Source organism: Mustela lutreola, chromosome 10 (genome assembly GCF_030435805.1).
Source record: "Mustela lutreola isolate mMusLut2 chromosome 10, mMusLut2.pri, whole genome shotgun sequence".
Taxonomy (NCBI): Eukaryota; Metazoa; Chordata; class Mammalia; order Carnivora; family Mustelidae; genus Mustela; species Mustela lutreola.
The window spans coordinates 51,067,162-51,087,978 of NC_081299.1; the positions used below are offsets into that span (position 1 = coordinate 51,067,162).

At 36.6% G+C, this 20,817-nt stretch overlaps 1 protein-coding gene across 3 annotated transcripts in view; it reads left to right on the forward strand.

Annotated features, from left to right (window-relative positions):
• Nucleotides 1-2,504: 2,504 nt before the first annotated feature.
• Nucleotides 2,505-20,817, forward strand: part of ATG4C (autophagy related 4C cysteine peptidase) — a 77,663-nt gene continuing 59,350 nt past the window's right edge. Inside the window, exon 1 of one of the 3 annotated variants that reach the window (XM_059136144.1) lies at nucleotides 2,505-2,698. The gene's annotated coding sequence lies outside the window, so the exon portion shown is untranslated. The other 2 variants (XM_059136143.1, XM_059136145.1) reach the window with 2 other exon arrangements.

Genomic DNA, 20,817 nt, shown 5'->3' on the forward strand with positions numbered 1-20,817 from the left:
GGCGGTGTTACACATATTTTACTTTCTGTTTTCCATTCTAATAAAGCTCTCTTATCTTCTTTCCATCATCCTTTTAAATCTTTCCCAACTATCAAAGCTATCTGTGCTTCAGAAATAGATGGTAGTGCCTAAGCAAAGTGCTTTGTCCCTAGAAGCACTAATTGTGTATGTGTTGAACTAAAATGAGTATCTTGTCCAGTTTTAACTCTCTTGTGCTTGGCAGTTGGCTGAATTGGAAAGTCAAAGACACACTTAAAAATGAGGAGAGAATATTGCGGAGTATTGCAGCTGCCAAGAATCTCCTTTCAAAACCTAAAAAGTCTGTTACATAAATTATGTACTCTTTTAACTCTCTTCCACTTTCATTTACACAATTGATCATTGAAACTACTTTAGAATATGTATATCAATTATTTAGCATATTTTAAAAGCTTCCTTAATAACATCTTTAATAAGTGGATGCAATTATGTATTTATTTACTGCAAACACTTATGAATAACAGATAATCTAATTATAGTTTATCATTACCTCTAACCATTCCAATGGAAAGGTTTCTCTCACTGTATTCATATTGTTGCTGCATGAGTATGGAAAGCAGCAGCTTGTTTTCTGTGATCATAGATTTTAAATATTTACTCGCTAGTGCTGCATAATTTAGCACACTGTAGTTGGAAAGCAGTTTGTATGGTAGTGCATGCTTTGTCAGTGTTACAGAATACAGTTTCCCTCTGTGACTTCTTTTTTTTTTTTTTTTTTTTTTTTTAAGATTTTATTTATTTATTTGTCAGAGAGAGAGCGAGAGCAAGCACAGGCAGACAGAGTGGAAGGCAGAGTCAGAGGGAGAGGGAGAAGCAGGCTCTCTGCAGAGCAAGGAGCCCGATGCGGGACTCGATCCCAGGATGCTGGGATCATGACCTGAGCCGAAGGCAGCTGCTTAACCAACTGAGCCACCCAGGCGTCCCCCCTCTGTGACTTCTATGTGAGGTTGTAAAAATGGAAAGTATTCTACTTCGTTTTTCTAACCAATTAAAATCTGTTTAGCTGTAAATCCATAGAAAACCAATGTTTATGATATATTTCAATTTTATTTTGTGGAATTACTATATAATTTAAGAATTCAAGCATTGTTTTCCATGGGCTACTAGTGCACAATATCAAAAATAAAATATATTAATTCTTGGTAATGTAAATATTTTTTATTAAAGATCTTATTTATTTATTTGACAGAGAGAAATAGCTACAGAGGGAACACAGCCAGGGGTGAGGGAGACACAGGTTTCCAACCGAGCAGGGAGCCCACTGTGGGGCTCCATTCCAGGACCCTGGAATCAAGACCTGAGCAGAAGGCAGATGCTTAACGACTGAGCCACCCAGGCGTCCTGCTAGTGTAAATCTTAATGAAACTAACAAAAAGGAACCCAGACAGCTTGTTTGATTCATGGTATCTGTCCTAAGAAATCAAAACAAAGTTCTGTATTTTAAAATATGGAATCACAGGCTATTTAATGAGGCAAGAAAAATTATTTTGTTTTGTTCACTCTAATAAATGTTACATTTATGATCTTGCTATATTCTTTGTGTGATTGGTTATTGGTTGCCTTACCACATAATAGAAAATAAATAGTTCCAATTACCTGTTTTTGTAAGAATAATGAAAATAATCCAAACTATTAGCACGTTAAAGAAGTGGAAAACATTTTAAAGCTTAACATTGAACTTTCAACTCGGCATTCTGAACGATTTTCTTTGCCATGTGGGTGCACAGTCCGACAGTACAGATTAATTTTTCACTTCCAGCTCTTACTTTAATTTCTTATGCAGTTCAGGATCATGTCTGGTAGTCCTTGCTCCAACACAATCTTTCAGTACTGCAAAACGATCTAGGATTACACTTTGCAATAATTTATTATTATACCCCTTATGAATGTGGATAAAAACTTCCATTTCATAAAAAGCCTTTATACTGTCCTGGTTTTCAATCCTTGAAAATAACGGGAATATAAAAAGTGCACACGTTCCTTAATATTTTGTAAGTATTTACCTACAGTCTCAACTACAGCTCGGCTTAGGGAACCTTCACAACAAGACAATAAGGAATAGCGGCATTTTTATCAAAGTGGGTCGACATTAGTCCAAGGAATTTAGTGACTCCTCTGAAAGCACCCCTCGGCTCTGTAGGGATCGAGAGGAGCGAGAAGGGGGCGCAGTGCATACTGGGTCTTGTAGTTCCTGCGCAAAGGAGGGGGGGGCATGGTGTTGCGTAGCACTCTGGGAGTTGAAGTCCACTTGTCCAGTGGGAGCTCAAAGAAGGCATACTGTGAATTGTCCGTCAGAGTCACCAGTTACAGGTTGATGCTTTCTCTTGGCTCTGCGCTTGCCATATTGGTGGCCGAAGGGCTGGCGTGGCGAAGAGTGGGGAAAAAGAATGAGGTGGAGCATGGGTCTGTTGGCTGCAGATATTGCTACAACAAATCAGAAGGCTTTCGTGCCCCGGAAGTGGCTGACCTACTCGGTTCGAAGGGGAGGCCTTTCCTCTTACTACGGTGGCCGGGGAGCTCGGGTCCCTGTGGCAGCGGCGCTGAGGTCGGAGCGTTTGCGTGTGTACTGGCTGCTTTGGGGGCGGCTTCTGCTAGAGCTGGAACACTTCCCGGGTTGGTGGCTCCTGCACATTTTTTACACTTTTCCAGTTCTGTTTCGGTGAGGGGCGCTTTGAGCCTGGCGGAGTCAGGAGAAGGTTGGGACTTAGTGTTTCTGGTCCCCAAATGACCGGATTTTGGGGGGACCCTGCCCTCTCTGAAGATCCTGTTGCCAACCGTTTCGGCTCTCTCTTGAGAATTTTGGCACCTCCCTCATCTACCTTCTAGGGTAATTTGTCTTCTGACCCTACGTTCTTCCTAGGCTCCAAAGGCTAACAAACCGTAAGCCTTCCTGTGGGCAGCTGTTCCCCTCTCCTTGTGGCTTTTCTTGGTGTTCGAGATACGACCTCTTGTCCCCTAAGCTTTCGCAGCCGTTTAACTTTTTCCCGTTTAAAAGGAAAAAAAAAAAAAGAAAAAAAAAAGAAAATCAAAACAAAAGAACTAGATTCTCAAGATGTCAATCTTCTCATTCCTAAAACCTTTCCTCCTTTTTGGCCTTTGTTACTGCTGCGGACCTTAACACAGTCGCCTGAGTGTCTTAATGTCTTTCCGTCCAGACACTAACGTTCACTCACTTTACTGGGTTCTCACTCATCCTCAACGCTTCCACCTCCATCCACATCTAAGGGCGTTATAGGTTGAAGTTCGAATACATTCTTAGGATGACTGGTGAATCTGAGAGACGTCAATGGTCAACTCGGCATGCTTCTGCTTAGAGAGTTTATATTTCTTAAGATTTCTTTGGCTTGCATTTTTGTTTTGTGTTGATTATTTTCCCACAAGGGATTGGCTGCTAGCTTATAGTTAGAGGAGAATACCTTGTCCTACAGTTCTTTGTATCTGAGTTACTTAGGTGGGATATTCCCCACTCTGTTCGTAGTCGGATCACGTGTCCCCTGTGGAATTTGCAATGATTTTGTGTCAGTCAAGAGCAGATAGACTCAAGGGAATTCTCTTTCCTTATTGCTTGCTTGTGATTTGTAATTAGATTATGAGTCATTGAGAGTACCCAGAGGGATTGGAAAAGCTTTGAAAGGAAAGTCTATGTATGTTCCAATTTACAAATTAATAAAGCTTCTTTCCTGAACAAGGAAGAGTTTCTAATTGGTACAATAATCTCATGCTATATTGACTTATCAGTTCATTCTCTGTAAAATTTTGGGGACGATTTAAAGTTAAAAAGTAGCAAATATAAGGAATTATATAATGTAGTATAAAAAAGTTTGAAAACCGTTTAACTAATGCTCTTTTTCTGTAAAATGGAATGCAAATATGTTGAAAATTTTATTTGTTGTAATTGTGTATTTTTTAAAAAGATTTTATTTATTTGAGAGCGAGAGAAAGAGAGAGATAGCAAGAGAGAGAGCACAAGCAGAGAGGAGAAGGGAAAAGCAGGCATTGTGATCAATCCCAGGACCCACTGGGTCACGACCTGGGCCGAAGGGAGACACTTAACTGACTGAGCCACCCAGGCGCCCCTATGGTGTATTGTTATATATTTTGATAAATCTGGTAAACTACATTGTTTACTATTCACTAATATTTTGTAGACAGAAATTTTTTTACTTCCTGGCTTTATGGGGACTGTGTGACTCAAATAAGTTTGCAGTTTCTCTTTTATTCTGATTATTGCTCTATGGAAATCCTAATAGTAAAACTTCATTCTTCCGTAAGCATCAAATATAATCTATACATGTCAATAAAATATAATTTTTTAAAAATATTTTATTCATTTTTTGACAGAGAGAGAGATCACAAGTAGGCAGAGAGGCAGGCAGAGAGAGAGGGGGAAGCAGGATTTCCACCGAGCAGGGCGCCTGATGCGGGACTCAATCCCAGGACCCTGAGACCATGACCTGGTTGAAGGCAGGGGGTTAACCCACTGAGCCACCCAGGTGCCCCAGTAAAATATAAATATTAATACCTGTATCCTGTCAAATTGGACTTATTCCTAATTAGTCAGAAATGGTTTCAGTCATGCTTATGATTTGGAGCTAAATATATAATTCAGATTTAATTCACTCATAGAATTCTTGACAGGATAAATGATAGGCTAGATATTACACAAACTTATTATATTTTTCCCGAGACTTTATTCATTTTGTAAGCAATTATTGAATATGTCTTGCTACTTAACTATTGTAAGAAAAATCATCAGAATATTTATTGAGAGCATCCTCTTGTCCTCAGCTTTGTACTAGATGCTGTGAAAGCCTTATTGCGTTTAATCATTATAACAACTCAGTGAGATGGTGAGCATTATTTACATTTAGCAGATCAAGAAACTGAAGCTCAAACAGTTTAAGTCATCCAGTTCATTTTGACTCTTCCCACTATACCACAGCTGCAAAGATGTGTTCTTTACCCTGGAATCTATAGGGAACATTAATTCAATAAGTATTTTTTGAAGTAGCTGTTATTTGGTACATGATAAATGTTATTCCTTGCTGGAGATATAACAGTAAAAAAAAGAGACAAAAGTCTCTGCTCTTGGGAAGCTTACAGTATAGCAGAATGTATGGGATGTAAACCTTACCTTCAAGAAGCAGCAAGTACAACCAATATGCTGTATTATTTTTTATGTGTTTTGGAATGTTAAAGTTGAAAAGAGAAATTAACTAGGAAAGATTTAATGAAGAAGATGAGATTAAATCTAGAACTAAAGTAGTGACTAGGTTTGGTAGGTGGAAACTGGGAGGAAAGTGATTCTAGTTTGAGGCATAAAAAGAAGAAAATTATGAATTTTGGGGACAAGAAAAGAAAGGGAGGGACAGGTAACTGGACTGCTTGTATCATCAGTTCCTTGTACACACAAGTGCTCAGTGTTGGTTGAATTTGAAACAAATATTTAAATGAATGAAGCTATGACAAGAGTTCAGATATGAAGCAATGAGGAATTAGATAGATCTAGTATTATAGTGGGACTGGGAGAAAGGAATGGATTTGATAGCTCTTGGTGAAAGAACTACTAGGTTCTGTTAATTATTGAATGTTGGGAGTAAACGGTGGCCAAAGGAGAAAGGGAGGCTAGATTACCAGGTTTGAACTGAGTGATAGACCGGATGTGAGGAATGAGGGAGAGGAAGGTGGTGCCACTGCTAGCTTTTTGGCTTATGTAACTGGATGTATAGTAGTACAGTGCACTGAGAGAACACTGTAAGATGACCAGGTTTGGGGGACATGGTTGGTTTGTTAATTTTTTTTTTAATGGTGGCATCAATTTTCAAGGCTGATTTCTTATTTCATCAAATAATGAGATTTAAAAAAAAATTCCAAGATGCATCTTTGTTTTGTGAACCACTATGAAAGAAAAAAATATTGCCAATTTAACAAAGATCATCAACTATAAGATGTATTTATTTCAGAGTTAAAATGTAAATGTATGATCTAGAAATGATGAAATAAAGTACTCCTTATGGTTGGTGGAACTGATAACCAATTTTTTTTTCTGTTTATAAATAAACTTGCAGTCTTTGACATGAATTCAGTCATTTAGCATTTACTTATTAACTGGGCACTCTCCTAGGTCACAATGATGAAATGGTGGGTAAATACAGTTTCTACCCTCATAGAACATATTATATAATTGGAGAGGCAGACATAAATCAAATGTTCAAAGAAATTTAAAGTTCTGGTTATTTTAAGTGCTATAAGAAAGAACTTGATGTTCTACAGAGGAAAAACTATTTATAAGAGGGATAGCAGTGTGGATAGGGAGAGGCCAGATGAAAGATGGTATCTTGGGCAAGATGGTGATGAAAATAAAGTGGGTGGATTAGAGATATTTAGGAGGTGGAAGTGGGTGATAGACTGGATGTGAGGAATGAGGGAGAGGAAGGTGGTGCCACTGCTAGCTTTTTGGCTTATGTAACTGGATGGATAGTAGTATAGTGCACTGAGAGAACACTGTAAGATGACCAGGTTTGGGGGAGATGGTTTGTTTGTTAATTTTTTTTTATGGTGGCATCAATTTTTAAGGCTGATTTCTTGTTTTTTTTTTTTTTTTTTCCTTTTATGTCATTGTTTGAATTAAGCATACTTGAGGAATGTTGTACCTGAAATACATTTTTTTCAGGTTTTTTTTTTTTTTAAAGATTTTATTTATTTTCATTTGAGAGAGAGAGAGTGAGAGAGAGCACAGAGAGGAAGAGGGAGAGGAAGAAGCAGACTCCCTGCTGAGCTGGGAGCCTGACAGGGGCTCCATTATAGGATCTAGAGATCATGACCTGAGCCAAAGGCAAACACTTAACCATATGAACCACCCAGGGTCCCTCCCCTGCCTTTTTTTCCCTTGAGTGAGCAGGGATAACGTTCTAGATGAAAGAATTTGGAAATATGTTGGTATTTGTTTTGAATTTATATGTAACATATTCAGTCATACATATGAATAAGTATATGATCTTTATTTTCACATGGGATTATGGGCAATAAATTGGGCATCTGGTTAAATTCTAACTTCATTCAGTTAGTGTTTTTGTAAATTTAAATGTGTATTAGGGAAGAAAGAAGTACTTTTTAAAAAATTTTTTAAATTTTTTATTTCTTATAAACATATAATATATATATATATATTTTTAAAGGGTTTTTTAAAAATTTATTTATTTGACAGACAGAAATCACAAGTAGGCAGAGAGGCAGGCAGAGAGAGAGGGGGAGGCAGGCTCCCTGCTGAGCAGAGAGCCCGATGCGGGGCTCAATCTCAGGACCCTGAGATCATGACCTGAGCTGAAGGCAGAGGCTTTAACCCACTGAGCCACCCAGGCGCCCCAACATATAATATATTTTTATCCCCAGGGGTACAGGTCTGTGAATCGCCCGGTTTACACACTTCACAGCACTCACCAAAGCACATACCCTCCCCAATGTCCATAATCCCACCCCCTTCTCCCAACCGCCCTCCCCCCAGCAACCCTCAGTTTGTTTTGTGATTAAGAGTCACTTATGGTTTGTCTCCCTCCCAATCCCATCTTGTTTCATTTATTCTTCTCCTACCCCCTTAAACTCCCATGTTCAATCACCATTTCCTCATATCAGGGAGATCATATGATAGTTGTCTTTCTCCGCTTGACTTATTTCACTAAGCATGATATGCTCTAGTTCCATCCACGTTGTCGCAAATGGCAAGATTTCGTTTCTTTTGATGGCTGCATAGTATTCTATTGTGTATATATACCACATCTTCTTGATCCATTCATCTGTTGATGGACATCTAGGTTGAAAGAAGTACTCTTGGTTTTTCCTTGAAATGTCTCCTTTGTGTAAATTTTGATAGATATTGAATTAATGCACTCAGTTTATTTTTTAAATTATATGTTTCATAGTAAGCAGAAGAATGTGTAGAGCAGAGAGCATGGCCTCTGGAGTCAGACTGCCTAGATTCAAGGTGTGTTTTGCTATTTATTAGAAGTATGACCTTGTAGAAGTTATTTAGTCTTTCCAAGCCTTTTTTGCCCTTAATCTATAAAATGAAGATGATAATAGTATATACATTATAGAGTTGCTGTAAGGATTAAATGAGATGATACATGTGCATAGGTTAACAAAATTCCTGGTACAGAGTTTGTGTTTATTATTGTTATAGATATGTGGCCTGAAATTGTATGTCTGTGATGACGTTTTAATTATAGAAATCCTTAACTAAAAGATCTCAATTGGAGAAAAAATTTGCTTGGTTAGTCATATTTGAATTTAGAGTAAATATTATGTAAGATAGCTTTGCTGATTCATAATTGTCATGAGTTAATACATGTCCTCTTTTAAGCATTTTCATCAGAGATTGTGTTTAGTCTACAGCTGTAATAGGAAACTGGTGGTGGGTTGGTTTATAATTACGTATTATTTGTTAGTATTACTACTTTTATTTTTAGCCAACCTTTTCTGAACTTCACACTTGCTTTTAGTGCTTATGGATAGGATAAAAAAGTAGTTAGACAATAAAATCTGATCAGCAGCTTGAAAGTCAATTTAATTTCCACACTAGTTTTTTCTTTTGAAAGTTTCAAACCTAGGGCCCCTCGGTGGCTCAGTCAGTGAAACGTCTAAATGTTTAGGTCATGAACCCAGTATCCTGCGATTGAGTCCTGCCCTGAGCTCCCTGCTCTGTGGGGAGCCTGCGTCTCCTTCTGTCCCTCCCCCTCAACTTGTGTGCACATTCTCTTTCTCTCAAAAAAAAAAAAATCTTGGGGCGCCTGGGTGGCTCAGTGGGTTAAGCCGCTGCCTTCGGCTCAGGTCATGATCTCAGGGTTCTGGGATCGAGTCCCGCATCGGGCTCTCTGCTCAGCAGGGAGCCTGCTTCCTCCCCTCTCTCTCTCTGCCTGCCCCTCTGCCCACTTGTGATCTCTCTCTTTCTTCTGTGTCTATGTCCAAACTTCCCTCCTCTTATTAGGACATCATTCTTTAAAAAAAAAAAAATCTTAAACAAAGTTTCAAGCCTATTAAAAAACTGAAAGAATAGTATAACAAATACCTGTATATCTTTAACTTAGATTCAGTAGTTGTTAACATTATATCTCACTTGCTTTTGCTCTCTAAATACACACACATGGCATGCTTTCTTTTTCTTGCTGAACCACTGGGAACTAAGGTGGAGTCATCCTAACACTTAACTCCTAAATTCTTCCTTATATATCGCTTATGAACCAGGACATTCACCTACTTGGCTATAATGCTATGTGCACACCCAAGTAATTTAACAGTGATTGACTATACTATCTGATGTATAGGCCATATTAAAAAATATGAATTTGCTCAGATGTTTATCAGTAATGTCCCTTATAGCTTAAAAAGCACTTTAAAAATACTTACAATTTGGGCTCCTGGGTGTCTCAGTCAGTTAAGCATCTGACTCTTGATTTCTGTTCAGGTCATGATCTCAGGGTCCTGGGATTGAGCCCCACATTGGGCTCTGTGTTCAGTGTAGGGTCTGCTTGCTTGTCCCTCTCCTTCTGCTCCCCGCTATTCCCTTCTTGCACTCTCTCTCAAATAAATCTTTTAAAAAAATACTTCCAATCAGAGATTATGAATTTTCTTAGTTGTGTCTATTTTCATTTATCTAGAGCAATTCTCATCTTTACTTTTTCCTCCTTCCTTTTTTGTTTTTTTTTGTCTTTCAAGACTGACAATTTTGAAGAGTCCACGCCATTTTGTTTTGTATAATGCCTCACAAAATGAATTTGTCTGATTGTTTCTCCACAATTTCAGGTTAAATTTTTTTTTTTTCATGACTATTAAGTAGGAGATATTGTAAACTTTCCATGTCACCACTTCGGGAAGAATATAATGGCAGTTTGTCCCATTATTGGTAATGTTAAGATCAGCCACTTAGGTTAGCCAGATTTCTACATCCTAATGTTATCTTTTCCCTTTTGAAATTAATAGTTAATCTGTGGGGGTAATACTTTCAACAGTTTTTTTTTTCCCCTATCCTTGGTTTTTAGTAGCCATGGATCATCCTTACCTCAATCAGTCATTGTGTTGGTGGTTGCCAGATAGTGATTTTCCAGTTCTCTCAATCCTGCATGTTTGCTGGCTATCTTCTCCGAAGAAGAGCTATTCCTCCTCTTTTCTTTTATTTTAGTGTCACTATGTACCCAAGGATTCTTTAAAAAAAAAAAAATTACCGGCTGTAAATCTATTGCCATTCTTCTTTTTAAAAAAGATTTATTTATTTACTTATTTATCACAGAGAGAAAGCACAAGTAGAGGGAGTGGCAGGCAGAGGGAGAGGAAGAAGCAGGCTCCCTATGGAGCAAGGAACCCAATGCAGGGCTCAATCCCCCTGGGATCATGACCTGAGCTGAAGGCTGATGCTTAACCAACTGAGCCACACAGGTGCTCCTTCTTCTTCTTCTTTTCTTTTTTTTTTTTGAATTAGGCTCCACACCCTGTATAGGACTTGAACTCATGATCCTGAGATCAAGAGTTTCATGCTCCATTGACTGAGCCAGCCAGGTGCCCCACGATTATTCTTTCTTTCTTTTTTTTTTTTTTTTTTAAAGATTTATTTATTTATTTGACAGACAGAGATCACAAGTAGGCAGAGAGGCAGGCAGAGAAAGGAAGGGAAGCAGGCTACCGGCTGAGCAGAGAGCCTCATGTGGGGCTCGATCCCAGGACCCTGAGATCATGACCCGAGCCGAAGGTAGATGCTTTAACACACTGAGCCACCCAGGCGCCCCACCATTATTCTTTTGATGATTAAATTATCTTAAATTTGATTAGTCAGGTTCAAGCCAGTTTCTTTGGCCTTTGCCAAAGGAACTGGCATTCACATTGGTATCTGGGCACATTCTTATTTTTTTGTACAATAAGAAGTTCCAGGCTCACCTTGTAAATTCCCTGCTTGAGACCTGGATTAGTCATTTTATCATGGAGTCCTTGTTCAGTTTAGTGGGAAATGCTACTCCGAAACAAGATTTGGGCATTGAATGTACTCATTGCTACTGGAGTACATTGCTTTTAGGATACACACATGCACACACACACATACTTATAAGATACCTTAATTCATACTCAGAACCACAGAATTCATCTTCACCTTCTGGCAGTTCATATTTTATCTCCCTTTTCCTACAGGGAATTCTGATTCAAAACCATATCAGTATATTTACTCATCTAATCTCTCCTATAAAACACTCAGTTTTGGTATTACTATACTGGTACTCTCTCCAACAACAGATTTACCAATTAAAGATTTCTTTGCCATTTTATGTCTTTAGACTATATCCCACTAAAGACCTAGAGTCAAATTATGTGTTCAAAGTTATTTATATTATACTTTCTGTGTGATTTAGTTATAGCTTAAAATATAAAGTTCCTACTAAACTACATTTTAATAGACTCTGTAAAATAAGTTATCTGGTAAAATGACTAAAGTACCCATAGTAATTTAAACCTTTATCATAGTAATATGTATATTGCTATAGGGAACTCTATAACAGTTATATCAGGTAGAAAATACGCATTTTTAAAATATTTGTAAAGCTTTAAACCCTTAGCTTTATTTTCAAATTGATATACTATTGTTTAAAATTAGAAATGACATCAAACAATTCCATTTGTAAGCCAAAACAGTTGTGTTTGTGAACATTTTAAACAATGCTCTTTTGACCGATGATACAATTCAAGCATTAATCTTTAACAATAGACATAATTGTTGAGGGTACTTTAACTCCTTCCTAAGAAATATGCCTAGTGTTAGCCTTATTTACACCCAGAATGTAAGATTTATATTGTTTGTGTGTCCTTGGTCTTTGTATTTGAAGAATCCTAGTTGTGACTGTGTGTGATATTTTTCTTGTAGGAATATTCTCATTGGAAAGGGGAAAAATATTTCCCAGTAATGTTAACATTTTTATGTTTCTACTGTGGGACATAACCATATTACAACTGAAGTTCTGGTTAATTATAAACATCTTGCATTTTAGGATGTAAATTTAATGGGGACAGGAACTGGATCTCATGGCTCATTTTATCTCCCATAGAGCCTTACGAAAGTAGCCACTCAAGTACTTGATGAATGAATAAATGTGATATTTTGTGTTTAAATGAAGTATAATTACTAGTCTCAATAATATGGATGCACCTTTTTGTAGCAGAAGTAACTAATGGAATGGGACTTGAAAAAGATCCTGTCCATATTTACTTGTTAAACAAACCTCAAAATCACTATGTCATACTGAATTGATGTTGCTAGTTCTATCATCTGAGCTTGCTGTTTATATCTCATTTTTTATATATCATTTCTTATCCCTTTATCAGTACCCTGATTGAGGCCTCATTTCCACTCATTTGGCAGTCTTCTGACTAATTGAAGGAATTGAGAATATTTAATGTGGAGAAGAGATGGTGCAGCGGGAGTGGGGAAGATATTGGAAGGTCTTTATTTTTTTACTTTTTCTTCCTTTTTTTAAAGATTTCATTAATTCATTTGAGAGAGAGAGCGCGCTCGAGAGAGAGAGCACAAGTGGGAGGGAAGGGGCAGAGGGAGAGGGAGAAGCAGACACGCCCTACTGAGCAGGGAGACCAATGCAGGAGTCAGTCTCAGGACCCTGGGATCATGACCCCAGCCGAAGGTAGATGCTTAACCAACTGAGCCACTCAGGCGCCCCTGGAGGTCTTTAAATACCTGATGGGTTATCGAATGCAAGGCAGATTAGTTTCAGAAGGCCCCACCAGGAACAGTTGGTGGACATTTTAAGGACACAGATTTTTGGTTCCATGTCTTTTAAGCAACTGAAGTTGTTTAAAATTAGGTGGAATAATGTAGTGATGTGGATACTCTAGAACAGTGATGTTAGTGAAGAAAAATAGTTTAAAATTGTATCAGGCTTTTAAACTTACACAGCTGTATTTTTAGCTCAGTACAGAGCTCATTAAGTACTGAACTTTCTGTTTTGGAGGCATTCACTCAGAGGCTTGGTCAGTGCACTTGGCTAGGACATTGGAAAGGAGATCTTGCTCTTATACGGGTAGTTGAACCCAATTAATAATTAGTGAGTGAATTTGAACCAGATAGCAGACTAGATTCCTGGGGATGGGAGTGATATATTTTTTAATCTTTTAAATTTACACATTTTCTTTCACTGCTTTCTTTCACTGTTCATAGGAGAATTTAGGGATAGATTGGAGTGTATTATATGGGAAAATGGTTAAAACCTGTTATTAATACTACTACTTACTGACTAACTAGATACTTTGTAAATTCCCTTTCAATCCTGAGATTCTGACATCCTTCAGTTCTTGTAGAGGTTAGGTTAATTTTGTTAATGATTAAATAATTTGACCCTGTATGTTTCTTCTTATGCAGACTGCATGTTTCACCACTTGCAAAGTTGCTTTGGAAGCTCCAAACATTCATAGTTATGTTGGACCAGTCAGAGGTTATCTGACATAATTAAAATTTATTTCTCAAGCTAGAGTAAATATTATATGCTTCTTAGAGATAAGATCAGGGAAATCAAGGAATGCTTAAAACAACCCAGATATCATTAATACCTCTCACTATAATTTTAAGTAAGTGATTGAAGTCACTTATTTATATCCCATATAGATGGTTATGATGACAACTTTATAATCTGTGAATGTGTAGTACTCCATGCGGCACAAATGGAGGTTTTTTGTTTGTTTGTTTTTAAGATTTTATTTCTCTTGACATAGAGGGAGCACAAGCAGGAGGGGTGGGAGAGGGAGAAGCAGGCTCCCCGCTGAGCAGGGAACTCCATGAGGGGCTCGATCCCAGACTCTGGTATCATGACCTGAGCTGAAGGCAGGTGCTTAACTGACTGACCCACCCAAGCACCCCTCTAATGGAGGTTTTGATTGTAGGACCTTGATACAAGTCACATGTGAAGGTAAATGAATGCTCAGTATTTAGTTTCTTTTTTTATTTAAGAGAATAAAGCACAAGTAGTACATATTGAGTTATCATTGTAAAGAAGCTCTGTATTGATTTAGTGTTTTTAACTGGAGGGTATATTCCTGAGGAGTTTTAAGAATGTTTAGAAGCTGTATTCTTGAGGCAAAACTATCTCATTAGTCCCTTATTAATCTTTTTGCTATAAGCTCTTTTATCCCTCTTTTAAAAGTCAGTTTCTGAATATGCGAGCCCTGCCCTTATTATGTTGCTGTTCCTTTGCTCAACTTTTTAACTCTTACTGCCATGTACTTTGCCTAACCCATAGCTCTGAAAGAGGACAATTCAAATAAATATTACCAGCATTCTCCCTTTCTTTATATTTGTGACTTTTTAAAAGAGATAAACATGCTGGGTTTACAAACAACATTTTTAGACAGCACGTTCAGTGTATGAAGATGGAAGACTGGCAAATGTAGGAAAAGAGGAAAAAAGAAATGGATACAGTAATTGATGTTTCTGCAGACAAAGAACTGAGATGGAGAGAAATAAGAGAGCAGAGATGACCGACCAACATATTGAGAGACATTCAAGGTCAGACAAGGGATTAATATTTGTTACTAAAAATGCAAGCAGGTAGAAAAGGTTACAGTAGATGAAAACTTAGAATGGACCTCACACTTCATTTTATTTGATGGTATAGCTAAAAGCACATAAAAATTTTTAAATCAATACCTATATTTCATCTTGCTGCAGAATACCATTTGGGGAAGATGCCCAAGCATACGCAAATCCTGTAAAGTCTGCAGTGTTTTTGTCGGTTGTACTATGTGACTGAGATATATTCTGTAGAGTCAGTCCCTAAAGTTCTGTTAGGAGCTTTTTCTTGGCTTTAAATTCTCAGTGGTTAAAATATTCTTTTACCTATTGCCATAAGGGAGAGGCTGATTACCTTCATCTGCCCTTCAAGGACATTGATTTGAGTACCCTTAACATTTATCAGTTTATAATTTATTGACTGTCTTAATGCATGGTTATGGTTAGAAAAGTGACTCTCTAAAAATGACATCTGGGTCTCAATCAGTGATTTTCATATCAAATGTAGCTCTGCTTTCCAAAAGAACTCTGCTCAATGTTCACTCTGCTTTTCACATCATTAAAATAGTAAAATTTAGGAATAAACCTCATCTGGTAGCTTTATGTTTACTATGATAAAATACAATAGAGATTTCTCCTCTTTATTGCTATTTTTTAATTAAAATGGATTTGTCAGAAGGCAAGCAGTGAACAGAAATATGGGAATGGTGGATGGTTAAGATTTATTGTAGTATCATTAACAAAGAAAATCTACTTGAAAAAGTTACTAATTTCTCTAAGGTTTAGGAAATAACCATAAATCCCTTCTTTAAAAAAAGAAAAAGAAAAAACCATACCCCCCCCCCCCTTTAACCATAAATCCCTTCTTAAAAGTGTTTGGAGGGGCACCTGGGTGGCTCAGTGAGTTAAGCATTTGCCTTCAGCTCAGGTCATGATCCTGGGGTCCTGAGTTAGAGTCCAGCATCGGATTCCCTGCTCAGTAGGGAGTCTGCTTCTCCCTCTGCCTGCCTCTCTCTCTCTGTCAAATGAATAAATACACTCTTAAAAAACTGTTTGGAAGTTGTGAAGAATGTTATTTTGATGGTTTTCTAGCTTAAGGTTCTGACATTACATAAACTAAACAAGAATTCTGGCATATCAGTTTGATCACTGGAGCAGTGAAACCAGGTATTTCAGGTAACAAAAGAGATAAATATACTAAGTAATGGGTAAATCATCACTTCATTTTATACCTGATAGAATGAATTTTAATTCATTTTTAATTTTTTAAAAATCAAGAAAGCTTTTGGAAAGGGAATTTCTGGGTGAGGGTGGTTTAGACTTTTTAATGGTATTACTATTAAAGTGCATTGTGGTTTTGTTTGTGTTTTTTGCTAATTTGTAGTTAAACTAAAAGTACTGTTTGTCTTGCCTTTCCTTGGCCTATTTCACACAAGTATAAAAAATATTTTAATAGACTGAATGGACTCAATTATTAATTTATTCCTTTTCCTCTTTCCAAGTCTTACTACTATTTCAAGGAGGAAAAAAAAAAAAAGAATTAACTAGGGATATCCTCCCAGTCATTTTATTCAGCCAGAGCTACCCTAGGGAATTGCATTGAGGAAGTTACGTTTTCTATATGACTAAAGAGCTGAATCTGATGTCGTTAAGAACCGGAAGAATAAAATTGTTTATCTTAAAAAGGAAAAAGCACTGGCTCAGCATTTTATTTTTCTTAGAAGCTGCTTAGGATTTTGTAATAGAATGTGTTCTCTGTAGGTTTCTTAGTCAAGCAGTTTTCGGCACATTTGTAATTTCCTGTATTATTTTTAATCTGAGCAATTTATTTTTGAATATTATTTTAATTTAAACATTAAATGTAAACAATTTAAATAAATAGAAGTACAAAAATAAATAAAAGATGACATTTCATCTCTTAGTTCCACTTTTAACATGGACTTCAAGACATTGTTTTTGCATATTTGTGTGTGTGTGTGTGTGTGTGCGTGCAGTTCTCTATACATATATAGTATATACACATGTAGATATGTAAATTGTATTCATGCTATTCTCTCTTCCTTTTCCTCACCTTCTATAAAGTTAGTAAACTTTTATTTTTTATTATTTAATTAACTTCTTTATAAAAATATTTTATTTATTCATTTGAGACAGCAAGTTAGAGAGAGCATGAGCAGGGGGAGAGGCAGGGAGAGAGGGAGAAGCTGACTCCCCTTTGGGCCCAGGACCCAGAGATCATGACCTGAGCCAAAGGCAGATGCTTAACCATCTGAGCCACCCAGGTGCCCCTAAACATTACTTTTTTAGAGCAGTTTTGGATACATAGCAAGATGGAGCAGACAGAGTTCCTATATCCCTCCTGTCCCACAAAATGGAGAACTTTGCCCACTATCAGCATCCTGTACCAGAGTGGTAACCACTGAACCTACATTGACACATCATTATCACTCCAGGTCTGTGGTTTATATTAGGGTTGACTTTTGGTGTAAATTAATGTATGATGACATGTATCTACAACTGTAGTACTACAGAGTATAGTTTTATTGCCTAAAAATCCTCTGTGTTCTTCCTGCTCATTCTTTGCCCCTACTGCCCCATCCCTCAAAAACACTGATCTTTTTGCTATTTCCATAGTTTTGCCTTTACCACAATATCATTCTGTTGGAATCATACAGTTTGATTAAGATTGGCTTCTTTCACTTTGTAATACACACTTAGTTTTCCTTAATACCTTTTTATGGCTTGATAGCTCCCTTCCTGTAAGTGCTTGAGTTCGTCTGTTGTCTGGATATATTATAGTTTATTTATTCATTCACCTACTGAAGGACATCTTAGTTGCTTCCAAAGTTTTGGTAATTATGAATAAAACTGCTATAAACATCTGTGTGCAGGTTTTTGTGTGGATTGTTTTTATTTCATTTGCGTAAATACCAAGGACCACAATTGCTGAATCATATGCTTAAGAGTATGTTTAGTTTTGTGAGAAGCTGCTGTACTGTCTTCCAAAGTAGCTGTAACATCTTGCATTCCTATCAGCAATGAATGAGAGTACTTATTGCTTGACATCTTTGCTGGCATTTGGTATTATCAGTGTTCTCGATTTTGCCCATTTTAATAGGTATGTAGTGCTATCTCATTGTTTTAATTTGATTTCCTTGATAGCATATGTGGAACATATTTTCATATGCTTATTTGCCCATCTTTATATCTTTTTTGGTGAGCGGAATCTGTTAAGGTCTTTGGTCCGTTTTAAAATTAGGTGGTTCATTTTCTTATTGTTGAGTTTTAAATGTTCTTTGTGTATTTTGAATAGCAGTCCTTTGGCAGATATGTCTTTTGCAAATAGACAAGGACAAGTCTGTGGCTTGTCCTTCCATTTTCTTGACATTGTCTCTTACAGAGAAGTTTTTAATTTTAATGAAGTCCAGTTTACCAGTTGTTTCTTTCAGGAATTGTGCTTTTGGTGCTATATCTAAAAAGTTACTGCCATGCTACAGGTCATTTAGGTTTTCTTCAATGTTATCTTCTAGGACTTTTATAGTTTTGTGTTCTACATTTAGTTCTATGATTTTGAGTTAATTTCTGTGAAGGGTGTACGATCTATTCTATCTCCTTTTTCTTTATGTGTATATCCAGTTGTTCCATTTATTGAACAGGCTGTCTTTGCTCTGTTGTATTGCCTTTGTTCCTTTGTCAAAGACCAGTTGACTCTATTTATGTGTATCTATTACTGGCCTCTCTATTCTGTTCTGTCAATCTCTTTGTCTGCTCTTTTGCCAGTATCAATAATGTCTTTGTCTGATTTTGGTATTAGGGTAATGCTGACCTCATGGAATGAGTTAGGAAGTATTTTCTCTGCTTTTATCTTTTGGGAGACATTGTAGAGAATTGGTATAATTTCTTCCTTAAATGTTTCGTAGAATTAAGCAGTGAAACCATCTGAACCCAATGCTTTCTTTTTGGAAGTTTATTAATTATTGATTTGATTTCTTTAATAGATATAGGTCTATTTAAATTGTCTATTTCTTATGTGAGTTTTTGGCAAACGGTCTTTAGAGGAATTGCTTCCTTTCATCTAAATTGCCAAATTTGCTCACATAGAATTATTCATAATACTCCCATATTGTCCTTTTAATGTCCATGGGATCTGTGGTGATGGCTCCTGTTTTATTTCTGATGTTAGTCATTTGTACATTCTCTTTTTCTTTGCCTGGCTAGAGACTTATAGATTTCATTGATCTTTTCAAAGAACCAGCTTTGGTTTTGTTGATTTTCTCTACTGATTTCTTTCTTCCTGCCTTAATTTTTGTTACTTCCCCCCCTCCCTTTTTTTCTGGCTTACTTTATATTTAATTTGTTCTTTTTCATGTTCCCTAAGGTGAAAGCTTAAATTATCGATTTTAGATCTTTCTACTTTTCGAATATATGTATTCAATGCTATTAATTTCCCTGTAAATTTTAAGAGAATTTTCTGCATCTCACAAATTTTAAATTATATTCATTTTCATTTTCATTCAGTTAAAAACTTTTCTGAATTTCTCTTGAGATTTCTTATTTGGCCCTGTGTTATTTGAAGTATTTTATTTAATTTCCAAGTATTTGGAAAATTTCCAGCTAACTTTCTGTTACTGATTTCTTGTTTAATTCCATTTCAGTGGGAATAATATTATATGATTTCTATTCATAACATAAATGACAAATTAAAAAAATTTTGTCAAGAGGTGTTTTATGGCCCAGAATCTTGTCCATCTTGGTGAATATTCCATGTGAACTTGAGAATAATGTGTAATCTGTTTCTGTTGAGTGAAGTAGTTTGTCAGTTGTGTCTAGTTAATTGATGGTGCTATTCAATTCAACACTGTCTTTACTGATTTTCTGCATGCTGGCCCTGTATTTCTTTCTGTTAGAGGGGTATTAAAGTCTCCAACCTTAATAGAGGAATTATCTATTTCTTCTCATAGTTTTAGCAAGTATGTTGATGCTCCCCAGGTATCTTTTTATGGTAATAAATATAGATCTATGTCATAATATGTGCATACCATAGTTTTGTCATCAGCAGATACTTGTGTCTATTAGCACACCCGTGTGCTAGGTGTAAGGATACAGTAGTAAACAAGACATATTCTCTGTACTCATGGACTTTATTATTTGAGAAATTATTATGTAAAATACTTGTTTCTTCAGGCTCACCAATTTCATCTCTTACGATGATGAAAAAATATGAAATTCCTTTAATGTGCATTATTTAGATTTAGTAAGTTTGAAAATATTTTCCCATTTTTATTTGTCTTTTTCTTTTAGAGTGCCCAGATTTTTTTTTTTTCTATTTGGTTGTTTTTTCCCTAATTGATTTATAGGAGCTCTTCATATATTAGAGACTTTCAATTCAGTTTTGGGGGAGTCAAAAGTTACACATGGATTTTCACTAAACAGGGGGTCAGCATCCTAAACCCTGCATGTGTATTATTCAAGGGTCAACTGTGTATAAATTATTAAACTAGCAACAGCTTAACTAGTTTGACATTATGATAATAATTTTATTATTCTCACCTACCCTATGTACAATGGCAATAAAGTATTATAGCATAGTCAATGATATGTTACAAAACATTTTTAATGTTTCATGTTTGGGGGTATCGTTATTTGGAGTAAATAGTCAATAAAGCAGGAATTTTCAGGAAAAATAATAAAGGTATAACCTAACAATTTATTCTACTCCAAGTTCCTTGAGGTTTGAAAAATTTTCTAATTTCAGAATCTGTCACAGCATCTTACCTTGGCTAGCTATTTATTATTTGTTTAGGAGCCATTGTCTAAGGTACAAACTTTTCCCATACAAAATATCTTTGTCTTTATGTTCCTCCCACCCACTTTAACAGATCATTTTTACATTCTTTTTAAGGACTGTCCAGGGTATTCCTGGTAACCAGTGCTGCAAGCTTTTTGAACCAAAGTCTTCCCCATGACCTACTTTCTTTCTGACTTAGAAAGAAAATACATGTGTGTATATTCTCTTATTTTAAATATTTTGAATTTAGAAGACTTGTGGTTGGTGGCCCCCCCCCCCCAAGAAGATGTATTTATTTATTTGAGAGAGAGAGAGCAAGCAAGGGGAGAGAGAGGGAAAGGGAGTGAGAGAAAGAGAATGTCAAGCAGACTCTCCTCTGAGCGCAGAGCCCCATGTGGGACTCAATCCTATGACCTTGAGATTATGACCTGAGCTGAAACCG